Source organism: Tiliqua scincoides, chromosome 2 (assembly GCF_035046505.1).
Source record: "Tiliqua scincoides isolate rTilSci1 chromosome 2, rTilSci1.hap2, whole genome shotgun sequence".
Lineage (NCBI taxonomy): Eukaryota > Metazoa > Chordata > Lepidosauria > Squamata > Scincidae > Tiliqua > Tiliqua scincoides.
In genome coordinates, this window is record NC_089822.1 from 194030750 (window position 1) to 194042167 (window position 11418).

General features: G+C 44.8%; 1 protein-coding gene across 2 annotated transcripts in view; it reads right to left on the reverse strand.

The window, feature by feature from the left end:
- Nucleotides 1–6969, reverse strand: part of ANXA6 (annexin A6) — a 53516-nt gene extending 46547 nt beyond the window's left edge. Inside the window, exon 1 of one of the 2 annotated variants that reach the window (XM_066613520.1) lies at nucleotides 6854–6969. The gene's annotated coding sequence lies outside the window, so the exon portion shown is untranslated. The remainder of the gene's footprint in view (nucleotides 1–6853) is intronic. The other variant, XM_066613519.1, reaches the window with a different exon arrangement.
- Between the last annotated feature and the right edge of the window lie 4449 nt (nucleotides 6970–11418).

The following is an 11418-nucleotide window of genomic DNA, read 5'->3' on the forward strand; positions in this document are numbered from 1 at the left end:
AGAAGAGAATGCTCTGCTTTGACATCTTCGCCAACAGCTAGAGAGACAGGGAGTGCTTAAGAGTGGGGGAGTTTTTATTTATTATTACTGCAATTGATTGTAAGTCACTTTAAGGACCATTTGGTTGAAAGTGGGGGGGGGGAGGATACAAATCCTTTAAATAAAACAGATCTAATGCTATTGCTGCAAGCTGTAGATTATTCCTTAGCGCTTGATTGATATGAGAGCTCCTGGGACTGAGGCCTCACCTAATATCTCTCTTCTATCTCTGGTCCTCTCTCAGTGAAATCCATTTGAGTCCGAGGAATAATAAAGCCCATATTGAAGGAGGAGAAGTCACCCCAGCAAGTGCTCCTCTACTTTTTGGATGAAGCAATGCAAGGTGGTAATACAGAACCAAACAAAGCACTCCAAAAGATTTCTGATTTCACAGCAGCCAATATTTTAAGATCAATGGACCAACAAGGCCAACAGCAGCTACAAGCAGTGGCGGCTCCAGCTTTTGGGAAGCCTGAGAGCAAAAACTTTCCCAGTGGGAAAGGGGTCACAGGTCAGTGGTAGAATGCACACTTTGCATGCAGAAGGTTCAAACCCCAGCATTCCTAGGTGGGGCAGAATGAAATTCCCATCTGAAACCCCGACAGGCCATTGACAGTACTGACCTAGATAGATAAAGAGTCTAATTAGGTATAAGGCAGCTTCCAAAGCATGAGGGAACATGCAGGGAACATTAGCTAACCCCTGCTAATTGGGTAAGAGGCACTTTTTCAAGTGGGTGCTCCTCTTTTTAGCAGGGGGAGAGTAACTGGCCCACCTCACCCCAGCACTGTCTGTTCTAGTGGCTGTCTGCTGGTATTCATTTGCATCTTTTTAGATTGTGAGCCCTTTTGGGACAGGGAGCCATTTAGTTATTTGATTTTTCTCTGTAAACCGCTTTGTGAACTTTTAGTTGAAAAGCGGTATATAAATACTGTTGATTGATTGATTGATGCATGTGCCAAGTTTTTCTCATCATGGTGCCCATAAACCAGGCAGTAGATAGATGCTCCTACAACAGCAACAGTGAAGAAGCATGTCTGCTGTCTTGTTATCATTCCTGGCTGGGTACCATTCCTCCGATGGTACCCAGCTGGGAAAGCTAACCAGGCAACGGATGGACAAGCATCCTCTATCACCACTGCCACTACATATATGGATGGCAAATTAAGGAGGATTTGTGGCTGCCGCCACCACCATCTACGCCCCATTGCCTCCCCATAGGATCCTTACTGGTTTCATAGGTAATGGTGGGATGGAAATGAAGCAGCAGACTAGAAGTACTTCTATGGGCACTGGCTTACTGGGCAGCAGCAGAGTCTTGCTTTCGCAGAACTTGGCCAGATAAAGGTGTGGGCCCTTTTTGACCACACACCATAAAACGTATTCTGTAGACTCACCCCTTGCTAAAACTATAGGCGCAAACAAAACTGCCTTCACTTCAGCAGGACAGAGACCTACAAAGGGGAGAGCAGCTTTAACCTATTTCTGCTCAGTCCACAGGTGTACATATTTGATCCCTGTTGTGTATATGCATCATTGGGCAGAAGTGGCTTAATTCTATTGCAGAGGATTTGGACTTGCAGAAGAGCTTGGACACAACAGAGACAGGAGTGAACCCTAGGTAGACAAGGAGAGGGCAGCATCAATGAATATGTTGAAGGCTATCCAACACTCTTTCTCATGATGCAGTAGCATCCCCCTCCATTTCATAGTTATAATTCCACTTTTACATGCTGTAGGAAAATCCTACAGAGCAAAGCTACAAAACAAAGAGGAGCTGCAGCGAAACAGAATTGTTCTTAGCTGATACACACAGCAGACGCCTCAGTACATCACACACTGACAACCTGATCTGATGCATGTTTTCTCCATTAAATCTCGCTGAAGTCAATGAGACTTACACCCAAAAGTGCTTTGGATTTCAGCCAGAAACAAATAGTGTTTATACAGAACAAAGCTAACTTCATGCCATACAAATAAGTCTCTTTCTTCCCATCTCTTCTGCTCCCCCAGCTCACTGCATGTGACTGGTGAAATTCATGCAGCCTGATTTTTTGACATAACATCAGGTAGCAAAATGACTGATGCCCAAAAGTTGAAAACTGACTTTTGACCTTCATTTTTGACACAGATTCCCTTTGTAACCCTGGGCAAACTATCAACTATTTTCAAAGAACTCTTTCCCCATCAATGGGCTCATAAAGGTACCCCCAATAACTCCAAGGGAAAAGTTCTACATGAGCAACTCGTATCATTATAGAAATTGTACATGTGGCTTGCAGTCAGCTACAGATACTTGGTGAATGTTGACATTTATGGATATTCCTTAAGATTTTAGGAAGTTCCCCAGGAATAGTCAGTGACGTGGGACAGGAGACTTGTTTTTGATAAAAGGTCTTTATATTAGAAGATCTTTTCTGTGCTAGCAGCACAAACACTGGTGCATGCCAGAGGAGTGGGAGACAAATCCTGTGTTCAACAAGTCCAATTCTGCCTTATTTACAATAGAAACACTATATAACAAAAGGTTTGTTTTAAAAAAATTGCAAAAACAAAACGCGAAACCCAAGGGAAGCAGGTCAACGTTAGCCGAGAAATAGCAAAGCATCGTCTTCCCATTTTGCAACGCTGCAGGTTTCAAATGCTTTCCTTACAAAGCTCTTAGCCCAACTGTGAGCAAAATAATCATTTTTTTTTAAATGGAAGGGAAAGGCTCACCTAGCAAAGACAGAACGCACAGTTCTAGTCTCCCATAAGTGAGCCATTCCAGCCAGTAAAAATATAAGGCGGGTTCTTGCAGATATCCCATCACTGCACTGCAGTCTGTAGACTGGGCAGGAATCCAATAAGAAAGTAACCCTTCAATTGACAGCAAGTACAAGCTGTGAAGTAACTAGCAAGTGAGAGACAAAGGAGCTGGCGATGCTTCACACATGAAGCATTCACGATCAGAACACTTTACATGCACACAAAAACCAACATCGTTTATGCCTGCAACAAGTGTGCACTTGCCACTGCTTGGTTACACACAAAGGAGCTAGGGCTCGTCACAGGTCAGCTATACACATGAGAGATATTGGCAGGTATATGTAATGTATGAAGTGATCCTTATTTCCTGGCATATTTACCTGTTACTTGGATGCACTTGCTATAAGGGAAGACACCATGAACGTCTTTTTGGGTGGTCATGAGCACAGTGGAGAACATTCTGGGTCTCTTTTCCACTTCCATTTTAAGCCATTTCTGCCCAACATCGCATATATGCAACAGGGAACAAATATGTATCCCTGTGGGCCAGGCAAAAATGGGTTAAATGCCCAGGGTTTCAGTAGCTCCACAGGAGCTGAGGAGTGGGGAATACAAGCAGCTCTGGGAATGAAGCACCAGTAATCAGTACCTGTGGAACTGGAATATGGATGGTTGGTCTCAATGTGTGCTGATGTCAAGGGCACAAATGTTTTTTAAGTAAAGGGAGAAGGAAGGGGAAAAGGTTGAGCCTCAAAGCAGAGTTCCATTCCATGGTGGTTTGATGGCAAGCTCATCAAAGCTTACAGAAATCCTTGCGGATGAAATAATAGACCTTCCAGGAAGTGTTTAGGCACAAGCCGTCTATCCACTCTTGCAAACAAAGAAAGGTTTGTATTGAGTAGTGAATATCCTAAAATGAAATTAACTGAAAGGAAAGCTAAGGTGGGTAGAGGGAGGTTTCATAAAAGCTCCCCCTGCTTATCAACCATGTGTTTGCAGTTGTGCAGCCAAGTCAGAGTGAGAGCAACTATTCCTACCCTCACTCCAGTGGGGAAAAATGGTGAGAAGCAGAGAGGGCATTACTTCCTGCAGTAAGATGGGCAAACCCTTTGTCCCTATTCTTAGCCTGTCGAATCTGCAAAAGACTCTTCCTTGAGCCTGTGAACTAGAGCAAACTTGGGGGTGAATTTTTGACTCAGTCTTAATATGAAGGTTATATGTACCCCTGTACACTATTAAAGGGACAAACATTTTATCTAGGACCATTCCTAGAGGCTGAAACATGCTGAAGAAAAATTAGTCTGAAGGGAAACTCAATAGGAATACTGAAGATTTAAGGTTAGAGCAAGCCAAAAGCAGCTGGGACAACAGAGCGCATGAAAGACAGTCAGCATCTGCTACATCCATGGCTGATGAAAAATACTAGTCAAAAGGCATTCATGCTGATATTTAGTTCAGAGCAATGAACAAGCTGATTTTTGCCTTGGTATTTCTGATCATTAGCAGTAAAAAAAAAAAACTCTGCTTAATGTGGATTTCCTGCTTGGTCATCAACTCTCATGCAGTTGGTATCTAGTATATGGCCCTCACCCACCAGAGATTACACGCCGATCAAGCAAGGCCATTGTTCTGCATCAACAGAATCTCAGAATGCAGTGCTCAAGACAGTGAATGCTTCAGTGTGAGGTGCATGCAGTGTGAGGTGCATCACTTCACTTCCTCCACCACCACCACCCACCAGCTCTAATTAAGTTCTCTGCAATAAATCCAAGATTTCCAGACTTTTATGGCTAACCTTGATCTTGGCCTGAGAAGGAGGTTTTGTTCCACAAACACTGAAATTTCACCCGAGTAGCACCAGAGAAAAATGCATTGAACAATAGCAAGAATTAGGGTGTCAAGTTCATCTTTATGTCTAATAACCCACAGTGCACCCTCGTCCCTCAAGGAACAATCTCCTTATGGATGCATTGCTCTATAGATTCAAACACATTGTACTACCAGAAAATGGAAGCATTTATGCAATGTTAGCTTTCCAAAGATGCAGTTTTTCATCTTTGAGACAGGGTCTTTTTCCATGAGAGTGTCTTTTTCCATGCTAATAGCTTTCCAAAAGCAAACAAAGAGAGGCAACTACAGCCAGGTGACTTCAGCTGCCATAAGGCAAATCCAAGCCATTGAAAGGAAAGGTGACTAAACAGAATACAATAGGCTGAGTTCTGTATCACATCTAAGGGTGTTGTGCATAGGAAACTCTATTCACTTCAGTAAACATGCTACACAAGAGACTCCAGCAGGTCTGTTGCTTTTCTGAAAAATGAAGGACTGAGGCTGGTTGTAATCAATGATAGTAATGACTGCATCACTGCAGAAGTGATTTACTTTCAAGATTCGACAAGGTCTCTCTGAGTTTAGAGAACAGAAATCTGTCCCAGTTTCGAAAAACCTGGTATCACTTATCACAGGCGAGCAGAAGCCCTGATAAATGATTTACCAAAGTAGAATCAATGAATGAGACTGCACTCGTGCCCCTGAAAAAGAGAATGAACAAATAGCAGATTAACCTTTCAAAAACTACCAGGAGTACCTCCCCAGAAATGGCAAGTTGCTTTCCATTCTCTTCTTCAGTGATTTCCTATCTGCTGTGATTAGCCAGAAAGTCAGTTTCGGGATGTGAAACAGCCCTTTTCCAAACAGCCAGAGATCTTCATTGTAATATATAGATTCCATTTCTATGAATTCAAAGAGTCTGCCAGGGCACAGACCGAGGGTTATTTTTAAATCGTGTAGGCGGTATGCTGCAAAGACAGCTATTAAAATGCTAATGTTGTAGCCCACAGCACCAGAAACATCTTTACTCTTAATTTCAAAGAAGAGTTCTAAAGGTCCACCTTGGAACAACATGGCAGGCATGGACCACACCCAGTCCAAATGAAACGAATGCACCAACAAGGCTGGGTAGCTGTAGCACCAGTTTTAAAAACATGAGTGCCTTTTTAAAATATCCTAGTCATCAACCCACAGAGAATCCAAAAGTTTTTACAGGTCAAGTGAATTTTGGCATCAGAGCTGCAAAGGCCTCAACACCAAAACACTCAATAAAGAGTAAAATATTTTAAATGCCATAGTTTTAGAGCCATCCCTCATGACTTCTTAATTCTACAGTCTTCAGCACTATATTTGCTCGGGAATAGGCATACGTTAAACTAAACCTGAGATCACAAGAAACAAAGCAAAAAGAGTTATGGCAAGTCCGAGACTCCGTTTTTCAGACATTTCTCCCTAAAAGGCCCCCATCACTTCGGCATGCTTGGAGCCAGCCCTGCCGGTCAAGTTAAGGACAGGACATGTTATGTTTAAATGAGGCCGTTATGAATAACATAACAGAAATGCAGTCACAAAACTGCTTTATTCTAACCTGAAACTTATCCTTGAGACAGGAATTCTATACAAAGCTTCGTATACAAAACAAAACCTTTTAAGGCATATTTATGGATCAAGGCAGGCAGGAAAACAACCTTCTAATCTAGAAAGTTTGAAAAGACTCCCCAAATTCTTCCAACATGTTTTCTCGTGCTAGCTACCCTACTGATGGGACACCATTCTTTCTCTCCAAGCCCAACTCAGCCCAAACTCCTTTATTCAAAGAACCTACCACTGTTATTAAAGACATTTTTGCCAGCAAGGGCTGCTCAGTTTTTTGTTTCACTGTCTCTGCTCATATTTGCATCACATAAAAGCAAAACCCCTTTTGGACTTAAAAAAAAAAATCTCCACCATGGCTATCCTTGGCTGGTGGCCCTGGCCACATCTACAGCTCTGACAGACACGATCCACTGTAACTCAGGCCAGTGTAGAAGAGCTTGCATAATGTGGCTTTTTACGGTCTGTGTGTGTTTGCAGCACAGAGCAAGCAATCTCTGTTAAGAGGAAGATGAACAAGAAATCAGTCTAAGCAAGCCCTCTTTTGCAGCTGCTATAAGGCAGCTTTTGTTCCTTTGTGGGCCACCATGCCCTTCCCCTCCCAAGGAAGGCTCACGTTTCCTGCCACTGTGAAAAGACTTACTTGCAGCACCAAGGCCTCCTCTGCTGGAGTTGTGTGGGCAGGAGCAGCCTCTCTGTCTGCCTGCTGTAAGACAGGCCGGCACTCGATACAGCAGAGCGCAGACTGACCTCAATGCAGTGCAGCTGTTTCCTCTGCTCGAGTAGCAACGTCACATGCTCCAATCCTGGCTTGGCCCTGCTGGTCCCTCGCTCACCTCCCAGGTGGGAGACTGACACTTGCTGGTGCCACAAAGGGGGGGGGGAACACCCCAAATGACACAGTTTTTAGAGGGGAATCTTTTCTCTCTGGATATATCTGAATGCAATTAAGCTCTCTCATTTTGCTTGAAAGTGCCTAGGAAAATAAAGGATTGGCCAAATATTTATAAGGGATGCTTAAGGTTGCACCCCTATGCATCCTTTCTGGGAAAAGTCCTATCCTCCTGAGCTGGATTTACTTCTGAGTAAAAATTCAAGGGATCAGGCTGCGCAGTAATGTTAAGCAAAAAGTGTCATCATTACACAGATGATGAGCAGAAATAAGCATTTTGTTCTCACATAGGAAATCACTGTAAATGACAGAAGAGAAAATGTGCAAATCTTGTTCATGTTTTTAAGATATGAGAGAGCCCAATTATCACGCTGGGAGAGCCCAACTATAACGGGGGCTGGATAAATTCAGCCTGCGGGCCTTATGTTTGACACTCCAGATCTAGCCTCATGAAGAATCCTATATTGTCAGCCTGTGTGGGAGAACTGGAGGCTAGAAGTGAGACCAAACCAGGAAGATTCATTCTGAAATGTTGTTGGTTCTTAAAAGAGAGAACCTCTATGATTGTAAAAATCCCCTAGAGGGATTTAGAAATGCCTGCCTATGTAAACCACCTTGAATAAAGTCAGAGGAATAATCCGTTGACCAGAAAGGCGGTATATAAATACCGAGTTATTATTATTAGTTATTATTATTATATGATTTGAATGCATGCTGTTTGATACTTTGTGTTTTTTTTTGTTGGTCCTAATAAAGTAGCCATTTTCAACAACTGTGCCGTGGCAAATTGTTGTGCCGGGAGTGGTCTCCAGGTGTGCCGCAGGAATTTGGAAGAGGGTCATTTATTAGCGGGGCCATTGGGGGATGCGAGCCCCCCACTGGCAACACACTTTGCTTTGTCAATTGTCAAAAAACCAATGGTGTACCTTGACCATTTTAGTGCCTTGCCAGTGTGCCATGAGATGACAAAGGCTGAAAAGTAATAAAAGCATTACTTCACTTTGTATGGAAGGTATGGTCCAAGAAAGATGAGTCATGACTAAATTGTTAGGGCTTACGTTGGTCTCTGGAATAATAATCCAATCCAACCTAACTCCCTGTGGACTGATGCAGCCACACCAATCAGCCGCAAGCAACATCCCGCAGGAGAGTTTTGAGCAGCAAAAGCTTCTTTGAGGTAAGGGAACATTTGTTCCCTTGCCCTGAGATAAGCCCTTGCTAACCTGCTAGGTCTACTCAGACCTGCATCAGCTATATGGCTGAAGCAAGGACCTGGGAAGGCAGATTGAGGCCAGGAAGGGGGATAGGATATCAGCTTTGCTGCTAGTGCATCCCCCCTTTTCCTTTTTTAATTAAAAAACTAAGCTAAGACTAAAACACCACTAAAAGAAGATTATCAAGCATTTATCAGAGACTATACAGGCCGCAATCCTAACCAACCTTCCAGCAATGACTTAAGGGCAATGCAACTCTGAGGTAAAGGAACCAACATTGCCTTACTTTGAGGAGGCCTCCATGATTTCCCCCCCAACTGCAGGATGCAGCACATGCCCCACTAGCACAGTTATGCCAATGGTGGAAAGTTGTTTAGGATTGTGCCCACAGACACACAATGTTTGGAGAGAAAAAATGGAAGGACAAGAGATGAATTATAAGCTTTTGCTTCGGTTGTACCCACAGTGAAAGACAAAACTGAGCTAGACTGAGCTCCCTGAAATGACCCAGAGTTTAAAACCATCTTGAAGTTGGTTCCTAGTTCCCAGTTCCTAGCTTCCTGTTCCTCATTCAACATGAAGAGTAGACAAAAGGGCAGCATCCACATCAGTGGAAAGAAGACGGGTGGACTGCTGCGGCTGTTGCTCCCACTCCCATTGCCAGGTCAGCTATAGAGATGCTTGCAAAGCAATGGGAAGAGGAAGCAACAGCAGCAGACAGAGTGCCATGGCAGCATGTGAAGAGCACAGTAAGGAGGGAAATGATCTTCTTCTTGCTTGAGTGAGCGGGGAAACAGATCACAGGCAGTGGCAGACTTGGGGTGAAAACCACCCTTCATCTGCCACCTACTAAGACCCCCTCACTATCTGCCACGGATGCAGCCTGCACCTAGTGTCTGCATGGATGGGCTGGAACTGGCTCCACTTCCCTCTGTTCCACTGAATGCTGGGGAAGGTATAGAAGTCGTGGATCATTGCCCGAGGTTGGTGGGGGACTGGATGAGAGTTACCAAGCTGAAATTAAAGCTGGACAAAACAGAGGCCTTCCTGGCTCAGAGATATGCGATGCAGGTATTGGACCAGCAACTCATTCTGAATGGGATTGCACTTCCTCTGCAGGAGCAGGTTCACAGAATCCACTGGATTCTAGGCTGATTCTGAATGGTCAGGTGGCAGTGGTAGCCAGTGGTGTCTTTGCTCAGCTTGCTCAGTGGAGTGCAGTGCAAAAAACAGAATTGAAATAGCTCCTTTCGTTCAAAAGTTATGGCCAAAAAACCAGAAGGAAAAAATGCATGGAGCCCTATGGAAAGTGAAAGTGAGCCGTATCGCGCGTTTACTCGCAAGCAGGCGTACTTGCCATAGTCCATCAGAAAGGGCAGGCTGAGAGGAATCCAAGGACACCAGAATGGTCTTGATCCAATGAATGTAGCCCCCCCAAAAAACACCCAAGAAGCTCCCCCAGCTGAGAGTCTGAGCCTGAAAGGAAGCCAATGGCCGCGTTTACTCACGAGTAGGTGGACTTGCCTTAGTCCAGACAGGCTGAGAGGCTCCAAGGACGTCAGAATGGTCCTCATCCAATAAGTGCAGCCCCCAAAAACACTGGAGAAGGAGATTCCTCCCTCCCAGCTGCCTCCCTCCCAGTCTATGGAGCCCTATGGAAAGCAAAGCAGCCTCACAGTCGTGTTTATTCTAAGTACACAGACGTGCCTTGGCTGGTGGTCAGGCCAGGCAAAGGGGAATGTGAGGAAGGGTCCTGATCCGATGGAGCTGGAGTGCAACAGAAGGCAGCCTCCCCTCCCCCCCCCCAGAAAGAACAAAAAGGAGGCTTGAATGGTAAGGGGAAAGTTTTCTATTTTGCACTTGCAAAGCCAGGAGGGTCTTTATATGGATATGCCTGAAATAGAAGAACTTGAAACTGGGCACTGGGAGGGCTGGAAATCTCACTGATTCTTTTTTTGGGGGGGCGAGGGGGGTTTATTGCAGGCAGGCTACATAGTAAGCTCCACTGACCACTATGGGACTTACTTCAGAATAGACATGCATAGGATTGGGCTCACAGGCTGCAATCCTACCCATACTTTCCTGAGAGTAAGCCCCATTGACCACAATAGGACTTACTTCAGAGTAGATTCACTTGGTGGAACAGGACTGGCTCCCCCTTATTTAATTATTTCTTTTATTTTAATATTTATAATTATTTATTTTAATTTGCTTGATGATGTCACTTCTGGCCATGACATCACTTTCAATGGGTCCTGGACAGATTGTCATTCTAAAAAGTGGGTCCCAGTGCTAAAAATTTGAGAACTGCTGCAATAAGGTGTTAGTAAGTTGACACTGGGTTCGTGTGTGTGAGACTCTACAAGTTTTCAAAATCACTAAAATCAGAATTTGGAGGAATAAGACCATCATGTTATATATCAATCAATGCGTAATTTCATGCAGAATGCAATGAAACAAACCACATTGAAATATCTGTGTTCTAACAAAAGGTACAGCCAAAAAACCGGTGGGGGCGGGGCGATGGTACATCACCATGCCCACCTGGGGCGTTGCCCCGCCCACTACATGGGGTGACGCGCAGGCCTCCCGCACTGGGTGACACGAATCCTAGTGACGCCACTGAGCAGCTCCAATGGGGCGACTAGGACCTGAGCCACCTAAAGAGGTGGTGCAGATCCAAGCAGCCCAGAGCTGTACCAGGCTACCCAGGAATGGCCCCACCCCCCACTCTCCCACCGCATGCCATGGGTCCACCCACCCTCCCCACATACCCCAGACCACTGCACCAGCTAAGTTCAGCCAGCGTGAACTCAGCCCATCCCATCGCTACAGAGGCTGGATGCAGCCTCTGCAGCTCGTGCACATCCGTGTGCCGGCACACATCCTTGCGCCAGCCTGGCTGACACCAAAGGAAGCAGAAATGCGTTTTATGGCATGTTTGCTACACTCCCAGGCTGGTGCAAGGAATTTGCGCCGGCCCATCCCCTGTTCAAGATGCACCCTTAGTCTCTGACTGAACATGACTACTGGTGGGGCTCATGATCTCATGGATCACTATTAGTGACTTCTTCATGAAGCCTGATCCTTTGCATCTTTATA